The following is a 14,272-nucleotide window of genomic DNA, read 5'->3' as shown; positions in this document are numbered from 1 at the left end:
CATAATGCACCGGCGCTCTTCCGACAATTGCTTCAGACACCTATTCTTAATATCCCTATTATAGCTATACTTATTAGGGGTTTGACTATACGATATCCTTGGCATATGGAAAATGGTCAAGGATATTCATTTTCGCTGATCCAGGGATCTTTCTAAATTCCTTCGTTCGTTTTCAGCCTAATGTTTGGCTATAATAAGGAATAACATCCCTGTCACAGCTCAATTTTTTTTACCGTGTAAATATTATTTTTGTCGTGGCTGCCCCCTGGCCAGGTCTCATTTATTTATGAGATTTTATATATTTTGGACTTGAATTATGTCTAATTATTATAATTAGATTGTGTGATATTGTTTTATCTGTCAAAATATCAAATTTTTATACTGTAAGTTTTGTCATTAAAGTTGAAAACTTTATATTTCTGTCAGAGAAACTTCCATTCTTTCTCGGTAATAACTGTTTTTTGTATAATTTTTCTTTTTCAACGTCAATTTTCAAGATTTAAGTAAGTAACACTAACTCTCTGATAAAATAGATTTATTTTACACTGAGAAAACAATATCGCACAAATTACAATATATATCGTAATTCCTGCGCTATATATCGTAATTATCGCATTATAATAACGCAAAATCGTGATATCGTACATTGCAAGTTTTTACATTATATACCGCATAATTGTACAATCTATAACGTAAGAAATGAGGATTCCTACCCGTTAGTTACATTTTGCGCTTTTGCTAAATTGTATTAAGTAAGTTCTAATTCGTCTACAATAATGTGATTTATTTCGGAGGAAATATATCAGTAAGTACATATTTTTTTGTTTTTTTCTGGCGTAGATTCTACATATTTTACTGAAATTTGCTCACGTCAGCGCGACGCAGTCGATGAGTTCAGAATTATTTTCCTAACCTCAATGAAACTTTCCTCGAAATATGTTTAATCATTAACAGTTACAGGTCTTACCTGCAGAAAATTTTTAATTTTCTCTGTGATTGTTTTAAATCTAGAGTCCCGATTTATAGCTCGAACTGACTGATACTCTGCCTTTTGCCCATTGCTGCTAAGGACGCCGTAGCAGACGACATCAACAAAATTTAACTTCATTTTTGTCTGTGATATTAGTGCATTATAATATCGTACAAAGCTCCGGGACCTGAATGTACGTTATCATATAGCGCTTTCTTGCAATATAGAGGTTTTGCGATATCATTGTGCGATATCTTTTTCTCCGTGTATGAAGAGTAAATCTGACATTGTTAAATAATAGCCATGCTATAAGGAAAATCACCTTTGCCCCACTGCTTGGCGTTGCCGCCCTTATCATAATCACCTTTCAAAGTCGGTAGTGATTTTCAATCCTATTAGGCTGGTTGTACCGTCAATTTCCGACGGTAGTGTACATGTCTCAAGCTGTTATCGTTAATTGAATCCATTAACAATTAAAAAACCTTCACGACTTACGGAAACATGACTAAAAATGTCCAAGTGTATCTGTGTTGAGTTTAAATCAGCTAAAGCTGCAAGGCTGGCCGATAGCAGTGATCGCAAATTAGAACTTCTGTGAACTTCACATTATTCTCACAACTTTTCAAAGTGATCATGAAAAAATGCAGGAAATTCTCGAGCTTTCTACATTAAATGCAACTTGTAGTATGAATTAGGCAAATCTTAGACAAAAATGTATTATTTTTTATTTTATTATGTATTATATTATTATATACTTTTAAATTAATAAAACTTTAAAAATCTTAACGGCTTTCCGAGATATGATTAAAATTGATGAAGCATATCTGCGTCAAGTTTCAGTCGGAGATCACTGCTGTTTGTCGACATTTTTGGGAAAACTGTTTTAAAAACACTGAAGTTGATAGAAAATATTCGTTCAAATCTTATACTTAATTAAACCCAATAAAGTTTAACAATATCTTCAGGTTCCCAAGATACGAAAATAATTGCAAAGCATATCTGTGTCGAGTTTCATTCGGCGATCACTGTTTTCGGCTAGTTCGGCGCAGATACGCTTGGACATTTCTAGCGATATCTCAGGAATCCATCCAGATTTTGTAAGTTTTATTCATTTAAAATGATGATAAAACCTCAAAAACTATGTGGTATAAATTTCAGATTATTTATACGTTTTGTACAGGGTTTTCGCAAGTTGAAGTCAAGGATGCAACTTTTTTGGAATGTTTAAATAAAAATGTGCATAAATGACTGTTTCCGTTTTGCTAGAAAAAAGTATACTTTGAAAGCTTTGTAATTAGAAAATTTTTAATCAATAGCGTTTGAGATTTAAATAGAGTGAAACACTTCAATAGCCCTCCCTTCTATAGCCATTTTGAGAAGTGACGCCCGCCGTAGGTTGGTATAACAGGAACTGCGCGGGGGCCGCGGGGTCAGCGGTTGTCATTCAGACGAGCAGTCAAGCGTGAACAAACAAAAGCGGAGCGGGTTACAATGAGTTAGTTCACACTCACCGTCAGCCCCCAAAATTGGTGCCACGAAAGAGTTTCACTGTATTTCTAATTTAGTAAAACTGTATTCGAAGTCTTAATTTTTTTCAAATAGCAAGTCTTGAGAGTTAGATATTTTAATGTCAAAAACGTTTGAAATCGATTAATTTCAAGTTCCTTTACAGTCTTAATTATTATCCCTTTAACTCTTCAATATATATTCATTTTATTTAACTTATTCATTTAGAAATTCAGTCCTCAGAAATCTGATTAAGATCCTTGAAATTCGTTTGAAATATAAGTGAATGTTAGACATTATATGAAGCCCCTTAAATCTTTTAAAATATCCTAAAATATTATAAATCTTCTTCAAAGTCCTTTCAAATATTCCGAAATTCAAAGCAATTGTTTTAAATGACAAGGAATTTTTAAATATAAAATTTACCCTCTTGGATTGAAAATTCCTCTTTCATTGCAAGAAAGTCGTCTTTTTTGGTTAAAAGCTCATCCTTCTTCCTTCAAAAGGAACTTTTTGTTGAAAATTTACTGCTTTATACAAAATTCGTCTTTTTGACAAGAAAATTCAACCATTTGGGTAAAAGTTAATTAATTTTGTTGAAAATTCGTTTACTTTTACCCTTTAAAAAAGTTTTATTTTAAAAATCTAAATTTTGAAGTAAAAAAAACTGCTAACAAAAAAGGTAAATGTGGGAGGACAAGAGTCGTTAGGAATTAAGATATTACAAAAAATACCCTTACACTTTTTCAATGAGTGAATTTCATTGATTTAAATATTTATTTATTAAATGGCACGATGCCTTCGGGATCTCTCTCTATTGAAATAATTGCAAAAAAATGTAATCAAACTACAATTGATGTGAAATATAATTTTGTTAACTCTTCTCGCAAAAATAAAAAAATGTTAATTGACACGACTAGAAAAAATTATGAGTGCGGCTAGCGCAAGCGGTGCTAAAAATTAAAAATGCAAACATTTTTGTAAGTGAAGCGAAAATGTTTGTTTAATTTGGGCCTCAAATGGCAAGTATATGACAAAATCAGGGCTTAAAGGGATCTAAGGATTTTATTTTAAAATGTCGTTGCTACTTATACCGAAATTTTCATACAAATAGCTAAATTTGGTTGGCAAGCGTATAAATTGCAATAAACCAAACTTTACACTCAGAAAATTTGTTTAGAATTTACGTTATTAAGAAAACCAAATTAGGCCTCAGCACAGATTCCGCTGAGTCTGTAAACATTATTTTTAACAGTATTTTGATTTAGCATTAAGTTTGACAAAGCTTCAATTAGCATTAATCACAATTGTAAATTTTTAAATTTTGAACAGGAATACAAACAAATACAGTATAATTTTACCTAAACCTTATTTTAATCCAGAAAAGTAGAGAAGAACTTTCCTCTCATTAGGAAAAAGTTTATGGTTTAGGAATTTTGGAAATTCAAATAAAAATTTTTTATCGTACATCAGTGCATGAAAAGTATTTTTAAATATTGACAATGTTCCAACAAATTAACTTTTTATCATTTTTACGTTGGAAGTCGTCTTGTATTTTACGCTGATGGTTATCTTTTTTATTTGAATAACTGTAATCTGTTAATGTGGCACTAGGTATCATCTTTTGATTCGACAGATTTGTATTTTGCATATTTCATTTGATAAATGTTTAAATTTTTTGACATGATATTTGGGAAAGATCTGTCGCGAAAATGTCACATTGAACCACCTTTTGGTGTAATTTAGTCTTTTGGGTCAATAAAGCAAAATACCACCACTCATGTTTTGATATTTATGGTTTTATACACTTAAAGTAATATTTTACTTTTATTATAATTTTTTTCAACATAAAAATAATTTGTAAACATATAATACTATTTCATAAACATAAAATTATGAAACTAAATGATATTTTATTAAAATTAATCTCTAAAATTAACTTCAAATGTTAGAATATGACGAAGATAAATATTATTAGGATACATAACACCCGTATTATTTTAATTCAATCTAATGACATTTCCAGAAATAGAAAAATTATGTTTGGTGTTGAACTCAAAGACTATTTTTTATTCCATCCAAAATCAAATGATTTTAATTTTCGCCCATATGATTTCACAAGTTAAATAAGGATCATAGTTATATTTTCTCGTTGATTCAGCATTCTAATTTCTTGTTTTTTCACTTAAATCCGATTTGAATTTATAGAACCTAATTAGAAAATTTGTATATTTTTGTTTGAAAGTTCATTCTCTTCAGTTAAAAAGTACTAATTAATTTTTGATCGACAATTGATCTTTTTAATTGAAACTGCTATTATTTGGTACAAAATTTAATTGTTTTGTTGAAAAATTTGGTACACACGTATCCTTTATTGTTCAAAATTCAAATTTGTGAACCGTTTTTCCTTTTATCTTGAAAATTCAACAATTTGGTTCATATTTTTCAAAATAAAAACTTATTTTTAGTTGAAAACCCATTTACCTTGTTTATCATTCGTTCGTCTGGTTTGAAAATTCGTCTCATTTGGTTTCTTGGTTAAAAGTGTAACTTTGTGGTTGAAAATGAAACTTTTTGGATTGAAAATTCACCAATTTGTTGAAAATTAAACTATCTTATAGAAAATTGTTTTGTTTTTTTGTTTTGAAATTCTAAGAATTTAGCGAAAAAGCAACTATTTTATCGAAAGTTGAACTACTTTGATAAAAATAATTTTTTAATGTGATGATTCATCATTTTCGTTAGAAATCCACTTATTCGGGCGAAAATATAACTATTTCGTTGAAAGTATTTTTTTGCTCATAATTTATTTTTGAAGTGAAACCTTAACTATTTTCTTTTTTCGTTAAAAATGTATCTTTTGTAGATGAAAATCCCATTGATTACTTTGTAGTCTTGGTTGAAATACATCCTTTTTCCATTCAAATGAAAACATTTTTTGAAGATCAATTGGTTTTCTGTGTGAATTAAAATTCATTCTTCTGATAGAAAATTAAACTATTTATTTGAAATATATGTAACTATCTTTTAGAAAATTAACTTGTTTGTCAAAAATTCAAATGTTTTGTAAAAGTTCATCTTTTTGGCATCGAAATTCAGCAATGTGGTTAAAAATTCATATGTTATTTTGAAAATTTGTCCTTTTGTCAAAAAAGAATCTTCTTGTGAAAAAATCTTCTTTTTGGTTATGTATTTTGTTGTAAATTACGTATTTTTGAATGAAAAATTGATCTTCTTTGTTAAAAACTCATCTGTTTTGTATGGTTCCAACCTTTTCAATGGAAAATTCATCTCTTATGATGAAAAAGTCATCTTTCTTGGTTTAAAGTTGAATTTTATTATTTTTTTTCTGTTTGAAAATTTTATCGATTTGGTTGAAAGGTTGAAAATCAAACCATATGTTTGCAAATTTTACTATTTTCACTTAATTTAATTATTTCGTTAAAAAATCAACTATTTTATTAAAGTCATCCTTTTTATTTGAAATTTCACCTTTCCCAGTGCAAAATTTTTTTCTTGAAAGCAACAAAACTTTTTGATGAAAAATGAATATTTCTTTATTAAAAATTCCTCTTCTGTGATCCGAAAGGAGGGAAGGGGAGGGAGGTTAAAAATAGGCCAACATTTTTAACGCTTTCTTTGTGCGGCCACTTTCTTGGGAAATTGTGAAAGTGCGATTTTACTGTAGTAGAGAACCATCGAGGATTCGTGAGTAGACTTTAAGAGCTGCAAGAATTTTGGGGCAGCTTATCAGATTTCGCAAACAAAGGACACAGAGCGTAGGTATTGTTTGAAAATTTCTAAGTCTGCTTAGTAATTGTAAAGTTGCGCTTAAATCTCTCCTGCATTCTCTTCTTCTTTAACCATGCTAATGAGATTGCTGCAGATAATCCAAATATGAAATGCAGTTGTGTATGATTATACACAAACCATGTTTATTATACGGAAAGTTACTTTCCAGACCCCCCGTGCCCTAGAAAAATACGTCATTTTTTATGAGAAACATTTTATAAACAAAATTATTTATAGAAACAATGCTTAGCATTTGTATACATATAAGACATAAGATTGAATAAAAGGTTAGACTAGGCATGGATGTAAATTATCTGTTACGGGCAAACAATTTTCTTCAGCTCCTTGACAATCGAGTTGACAAGTGTATACAGAATACAAGTATATCAATGTAAAATCACGTACTGCAGACAAGTCCCCTCCCTTCCCAAATGTGGCTAACTGTAGTCTTTCAGTAGCCCCTTGTCCCTCTGGGCAGGCTACGTAGGTTATAGACGACCCCTTATTCATGAAAGCAGATTAATGTAACATTAATATTACCTGATAAAATCTTATTGCAACAATAAGATGACCAGGGTATTTGAGGATTAGTCTCAGCATAAAGTTATAAGTTTCTAAAACACATCTGGGATTGAAAAATTTATTATTCAAATTGTTAATCGTTGGGAAAATAATGGCGATGTCAGCATACTATTGGCCAGTCAACTGCTAACATTGATTGAAATCGTTTAAGAATTGTACCGTCAATTCACAAAAGGTTCAAAATACATTATTATTCCAGATTTTCTACGGAAATTTTGTGTCCTTGGCAACGATTTTATGACGCAAATCTTGATTAGATAATAATATGTATACACTACTTACCAATGAAACACAAGAAAACGACAAAGGTCAATATAGTAGAAACGGTACCAATCCTCATTATTTTCTCTAGAAAGAAAACAAATTTTTATCGAATTTTTTGAATGGAAACCAGTATATTCGTGATATTTGTTCACAAAAAAATTAATCCGTTTTTTTTTGTTGAAAAAAATTATATTTATAGGTGGCTCAAGCCAAAAAAACGTAAAAGTAAAACTAAAGAACTCAGAACGAAGCAACATTCTAGCATTACTCTGAGAAAATATAATTATAAAAAATAATACATTTTTTAGATGTGCATGTTTCCTAAATTAAATTAATTATTACCTCAATAAGTCAAAAGTAGGCAAAAAGTTTAGGAGTTCAGAAGAAACCGTAACTTTTTAGCACTTATCTAAAAGAAGATACATATAAACAATTACGAATTATTGAAATAACTATGCTTTTTAGCTTTCATTACTTATTACTTTACTAATTAAAAAGAGAGTAAAAAGTTAAACATATCAAAAGAAACAGCAATTATCATCAATGAAAAAGAAGATAGTTATTAACAATAATGATTAGTTTAGATAAGTGTTTTTGCTAAATTGAACTAATTATTAGCTCATCCTAATTGAAAAGTGAACAAATAGTTGTAAATTGAAGAAAAAAGACAGAAAATTTATCGAATTATTAAGATTAAATATTATTAACAATAATAACGAATTGTTTGCACAATTAAGTTTGTTAATTTCAATTACTTATTTAACTCACTCCAAGTACAAAGTGGACAAAAAGTTAAAAATTTCGGATAAAACAGCAGTTTATAGCATTACTTAAAGGTAATAATATTAAGAGTAATAATAAATTGTTTATGGACATTAATGCGTTTTTATCCCACTCTAATAAAAATGTGGACAAAAAGTGAAATTTTTTTGAACAAAAAACTATTTTCTATCTGTTCTACGATCAAATTTTTAAAAACGCTAGTAAACTGTTCAAACAATTTACGTAAATATTGAATTGTCAGTATAAAGCTCATAGTGCATTATCTATTAGAAACCATTTGTATTCAAAGGATTGCAAAAAAGTCATAATTAGAGCCAAAAATTCGCAAAAACCATTTTTTCACTTTTGAGGATTTTTGGAAACCCTATTCAGCAGATTTAAAAAGGCGGTAATCAAAAGGTTATATTTTATCGGTATTCTATAACTAATTGTGTAGAGAAGCGTAAAACTGTTCTTAAAAAAAGTTTATGAAGATTTCTTCTATTTTCGATAAAAATGTTCTCGTTGGCTTTATTAATCAAATGTATCGAATTGTGAGAACATTTAAAAAATGTTCTTTTATCTGAAAAAGGCGTAACTGAGAATTTTTTCTCGAATTTTCCCTGAAATTATTTTCTGAAATTTTCAACTTGTTTCCACTTTTCAGTTCAGCTGACATAACAAATACTGAAATTTAATAAAAAAAGTTTTTTTGAACAGATGTTTATTATTTATAAGTTCTTTAAATAATAGAAAATAATAAATAAACATCAAAAAGAATAATTTTTTAAATTGTATTAAGTTTTTTTATTAAGTATTTTTATTATTTTGCTAATGCTTTGAAAATATTCATTTAATGGTGGATTATCTTACAGTAGGGATAAAAATATATTATGAAATAATAAAATTAGGAGATGTGGGTCTGTAAAAAAGCTCTAAAAATGTTGCTTTAAATTACAACCCGAAGTTTTCTTAAGAGCTTAAAAGAAAAACCTTTGAATAAAACAAGTCTTTGTCGACAAAAATACAACTATATAAATAAATAAATACGGTCTCAATAAAACCATTAATGTCTATAAATTCTAGTATGAAATAAGAGGTAGATGCATAATTTTGGAGTTTTTTTTATTAAATTTTTTTAAAGGAAGAGATTATTTAATAAAATGGTTCTCTTTGATGTTTATTTATTATTTGTTTGTTACTAAAATGCTGGAGTGAAATAGAAAATTTCAGATAATTAAAGAGAAGATAGCTATAAACAACAATAAATCGTTAACATTTTTTTCTGTTAACCTTGATAAATTTTTACATCAGTCTAAGTGAAAAGCTGGAAAACGTTGAAATTGTCAGAAAATACCACAATTTTCTAGCATTTCTCTAAGAGAATATATAATAATTATTATTATTAAATGAATAATTAATAAATGCATCATTCATTTTACAGCATAATAACAGTTTTTTAAAGGAGGATTATCTCATTCTTTTTTTGTTCGATTACAAAAAAAACTTTATGAAAATTTTCTAATGACACTGTTTGTAGTAAAATAGCAAGTGATGCTGATAATCGAGTTTGTTATACATAGTATAATATAAAATAAACCAGCCTTAAGTGAGATTTAGTTTTCACACTCCCACTTAAATCGGTTCATATTCACTTTAGGCAAGATTTTTTTATTACGTATTTATATTATATATTTATATTCTGGTTCTGTTCGAATCGTTTACAGTTTTTTTTTGGCAAAAGGGAAGATTTTTTTATTAATTAGAACTTGAAAAACGTAGTTTTAAATACTTTGTCTATTATGACTAGTTCAGATGAAAAGATATTTTACATATATTCTCACATCTATAGTAGCACTTGATTAATGAAACTTTAAAGAATATTTTTATCGAAAATAAGAAAAATATGCATGCAATGTTTTCTAAGGAAAGTTTGTTTATATACAGTAATTGTTTTTCCAAATTTTCTTGAACTTCAAGATTTGGGTAGTCAGTCAATACCTGATTAATAGACAGTGCGTCCCTAGGCGAAAAAAAATTGTATACATAGTACGACATATTATTATTTTTACAAGAAAGAGAACTCATCATTTTTACCTTTCCGACAAAAAGATTTTTAATGACATATTAGATTTCAAAGCACTTTCAAGGAAATAAACTAAATTTATTTAATGCCAAAATTTCAGATAATATATTTTCCTGGACAAAATTTTCTGACCTGTGCTACAGATGTAATGGAATTAATGAGTATATATACTAGTGAAACGTTTTCGGGAATATGCTATTTACCCTTCTCAATGCAGAAAAAAATTAGAATTCATACTGGCACTATCCTCTTGGTCGTTGTGGCTCTCCTGAGACTAATTGGTAAGTAGTATAAACATATAATTTAATATTATATCTAATCAATAAAATTACAAAATATTTAAAAAATTTCGATTGGAAGAAAAACAAGGACTTTTCAATGGTAAACACAAATAAGCATCAATTATAATGTTCAGCTAAGCCTTTTTTTAAATTTAAGTTTCATTCCCGGCTATAAGTAGTTTTTATAATAAAATCAAAATTTTAGTAGTCAATGATTTAATAGCGGTTAAAAGTTCTTTCCTTTTTATTTTTACAGAATTAAGCGAGTAGAGAACTCATAAGACAAACGAATACAACTTGCCTAGAAGGATAGACCCTGACATCCGTCTTAGACGGGCGGGCCAAAATAATGAAATCCATCCTGCAGCACCAAACAATGAAATCCGTCCAGCAACAACAAATAATCATCGAGTTCGAAATCGAGAAAATAATAATTCAGTTGAAGACGAAGAAGATGGGCCACCACCAGCCTTAGTTACTCCGGATGGTAGAGTTATCGTAAATGGTGTGATGGTTGGTTGGGACGATAATGGTATGGTTGTCAATAGACGCCCAGAAAATAATAACCCTCAAACTGGAAAATAAATGGTTAAGAAATTATTTGCAAAATAAATAAACTGAAAATAAATCCACATTTTCATTTTATTTTTTATGTTTTAACTGCAGTAATAAAATTTAGGAAAATGTATATTATGTCGAATGTAATTTATCCACTAATACTGCGTGCTTGTGTGCATCTGGTTTAGAAACAAAAACTTATGACTACCGCAACCTTTTTTGTACATGAAACTTTTCTACAAGTTTAATTTTTTTTGTCTCTTGATTTACAAGAGAATGTAATAAAAAGGTTTCATATTAGTCTCCTAAAGAAGCCAGATTATATGACATTAGTAGAGTGTACACTAAAAAAATTAAGTTTCCTTTTGTTTGAATAAGAAAGGACGTCCAAATGTAGTGAAACAAAATTAAAATATAATTTGTTAATATTACGTAACACGAATATTGAAAGAAATTAAATTGTGTTTTAATCTTGACATTGATCAAGAGAGTAAACGTATCTGAAGTAAATAATAAGTTTGTAAATAAATGAACTAAAACAAACTGAAATCCCTAGTTTTTGTTTAAGTTTGGTGAACAATTAACTGCTTTCAAGTTATAGCGTAATCCTAATCACATTTTTAAATACAACATATGAATATGTACATTTTAACAAATCAAATATTTACAAGAAAAATCTGTGGAACCGTAAGATGTTGTGTGTTCCCGCTTTAACTGATTACAACCATGAAAATAAAAAATAAAATAAATACCGCAAATTTATAGTCGGCTTTCAACGTCTAAAACATAAAAGATGAATGTTTGACAAAAATATAAATATTTAAAAATATTTTCTTGCTCTAGAGAGCCTAGATGATTTAAATTATTTTAATTTTTTACATTCCCAAAGCGGAAACTTTTTTCCAATGAGCAAAAAGTACTCCTGTATTTTTTCCGTTAAATAAAAATATTTAGGGACGCAAATAAGTATATTTTAAGGTAAGACCGCATTTTACTAATTTATTTTTCTGCTGAGATTTAAAACTTTTAACTAGGACTAAAATTAATTAAAGCACACTAATCAAGCAAAGATGCCAAAATTAAGATGCAGTATAAAGCATCAAGGAATTACCACCATTTTTTAATTTTTATAAATTTTTTATATTTTCTACAAATTATTTGATAGTTCACGAATTTCTTTATAAACTAAATAAAGTATATCAAAATTTATATGAATTTGTTTGAAAAATACAGAAAAAAAACTTTGCCATTGTTTGACGCTTGAAAAGTTAACTTCAGTAACTTGTTAGCCCTGAATACAAATTGTGTAACTAAGCATTAGTTGACCGGATCACAAGACTATCTTGCCTTAGTGTTGTGAGGCATGACTTATCTTTGCTTATTCGGTCAGATCACTAGATTTTATTGCCTTAGTTTGGCTGGATCATGTCTTATCTTGCCCTAATTAGATAAAGTATGCTTCAGTTGTGTGGACCATGCCTTATCATGCCGTAGTTGACTGGTTAACTAAACTATCTTGCCTGAATAGCCCGATTTACTAGACTATCTTGCCTTAGTTGAGTGGATCATGCCTTATCTTTGCTCAGTTGGCCAGATTAATAAACTATATTGCCTTAGTTGGTGGGATCATGTCTTACTTACTCTAATTGGATAAATTATACCATAGTTGGATAGCCCACCCCTTATCTCGCCTTATTTGTCTGGATCGCTTGATTATCTTGCCTTAATTGCCTAGCTTACCAGACTATACTGCCTTAATTAGCTGGGTCATGACATATTTTGCCTCAGTTGTTTGGATCATGCCTCATCTTGACGTATATAGCTAGATGATTAGACAATCTTGGCTTGGTTGGCCCGATCAATAGACCATGTTGTCTTAGTTGACGAATTTACTACACTTTCTTGCCTTAGGCTCTTGAAACATGTTTCATATTGTCTTAATTTTTCGGAACACCAGACTGTATGTTCTTAGTAGATTAGAATATTAGATCATGCCTTTTCTTGCATTTATTAGCTAGACCATGCCTTACTCTGCCATATTTGTTTAGATCTTAGATTATCATGCCTTAGTTCGCCGGATCACTAGACTGGTTTGCCTAAGTTGGCTGACTCATGCCTTATCGTTTTGACGACCACTGTTACAGTTCAGGCATATTTAGTATTTTCGATTGTCTTAATTTTCATGTAACAATCTTAGAATTTCGCAAAATAAATGCGTGGATTAAATGAAAGTGGACTATTCGGCAAAATAAACGAAAAAATTAGAAAAGTTAAAACAAAATTTTATTGCAATATTCGATCGGAAAATGTCAGTTAGACATTATTTATAAGTTTTGTCTTTATCCTTATCTTACCTGAGTTAGTTGGCTCATGCTTTATCTTGCCTTAGTTGGTTGGATCATGCCTTATCTTGCCTTAGTTGATTATATCACTAGAATATATTACCTTAGTAGACCAATTTGCTCTAAAATGTCAAGAAAACATCCTCCTTTGTTTTTTAGGTAAGAATTTTTCAAAATTAGAAAGTGCTAAACAAATTTTGTTTCTAGAATCAAAATCTCAGTTTATATTAAAAAAATGTTATTTTCGCAGGTCTGTGATTATCTTTTTGCGAAAAACGTCACCTAATGTGGTTACCAAATAATTCTGCTTCTGTGAAAAAGACATTCACGCGATGTGAAACAAAATAGTCAAGATGACAGTATTTTTGTTTTAAGACAACTTTTTCCCTTAGTTTTAAAATAAAAATCTATTCACCATCACAACTTTTATTTTTCTGAGGGTTTTTTATAAGTTCAAGTCAGTTTTCTGTTTTTTAATGTAATTTGATTGTGACTGAGATAGAATATAATACAGAGCACATGAATTTGCATTCTGCTAATGATATCAAATTACTTTTTTCAGATGTTGTTAATAGATCACAATGACTTTGATAATTATATTGTCTTTGTGATATATTTTCTACTTGCTCAATATCTCTAATTTATGCAAACTATCATATAAGTATGTTAGAGATCAAAAAATGTTGATCTCATGAATTTATAACTGGTTTCATACAATCTTCGAGAATGCAAACGGATTTGCACACCAGTTAATATCATGCAGGTGAATTGATATAGTTTAAAAAAGGGGGGTGGTGATTGGGGGGCCCCAAGTTTCGCCCTCTCTTGTGAGGAAGAAGTAGTGCGTTAATCGCTTAGGCATTATTACACAATCTGAGAGAAATTTAACATGACTGGTAGTTAAAGTGACGTTCCTTATGTGTGGAAAAAAGCCCACGAGCGGGAAAAAACACAAAACCTGATCATTTATTTTACGAGATAAAAGTAAATAAGAAGTGTGAGTAGGGGGTAGAAGGGTCGAAAATGAAGATTTTTCAATGCCTTATTTCATTAAAAAGACTTGTGGCATTCGCATGTTTACAAAGATTATAAAAATTATATTTCCCTAAAGAGAAAATGAGTTCGAAAA

The sequence above is a fragment of the Belonocnema kinseyi genome, chromosome 10 (genome assembly GCF_010883055.1).
Source record: "Belonocnema kinseyi isolate 2016_QV_RU_SX_M_011 chromosome 10, B_treatae_v1, whole genome shotgun sequence".
Taxonomy (NCBI): Eukaryota; Metazoa; Arthropoda; class Insecta; order Hymenoptera; family Cynipidae; genus Belonocnema; species Belonocnema kinseyi.
The sequence above is the reverse complement of the archived record's forward strand: the minus strand, read 5'-3'. Positions refer to the sequence as shown.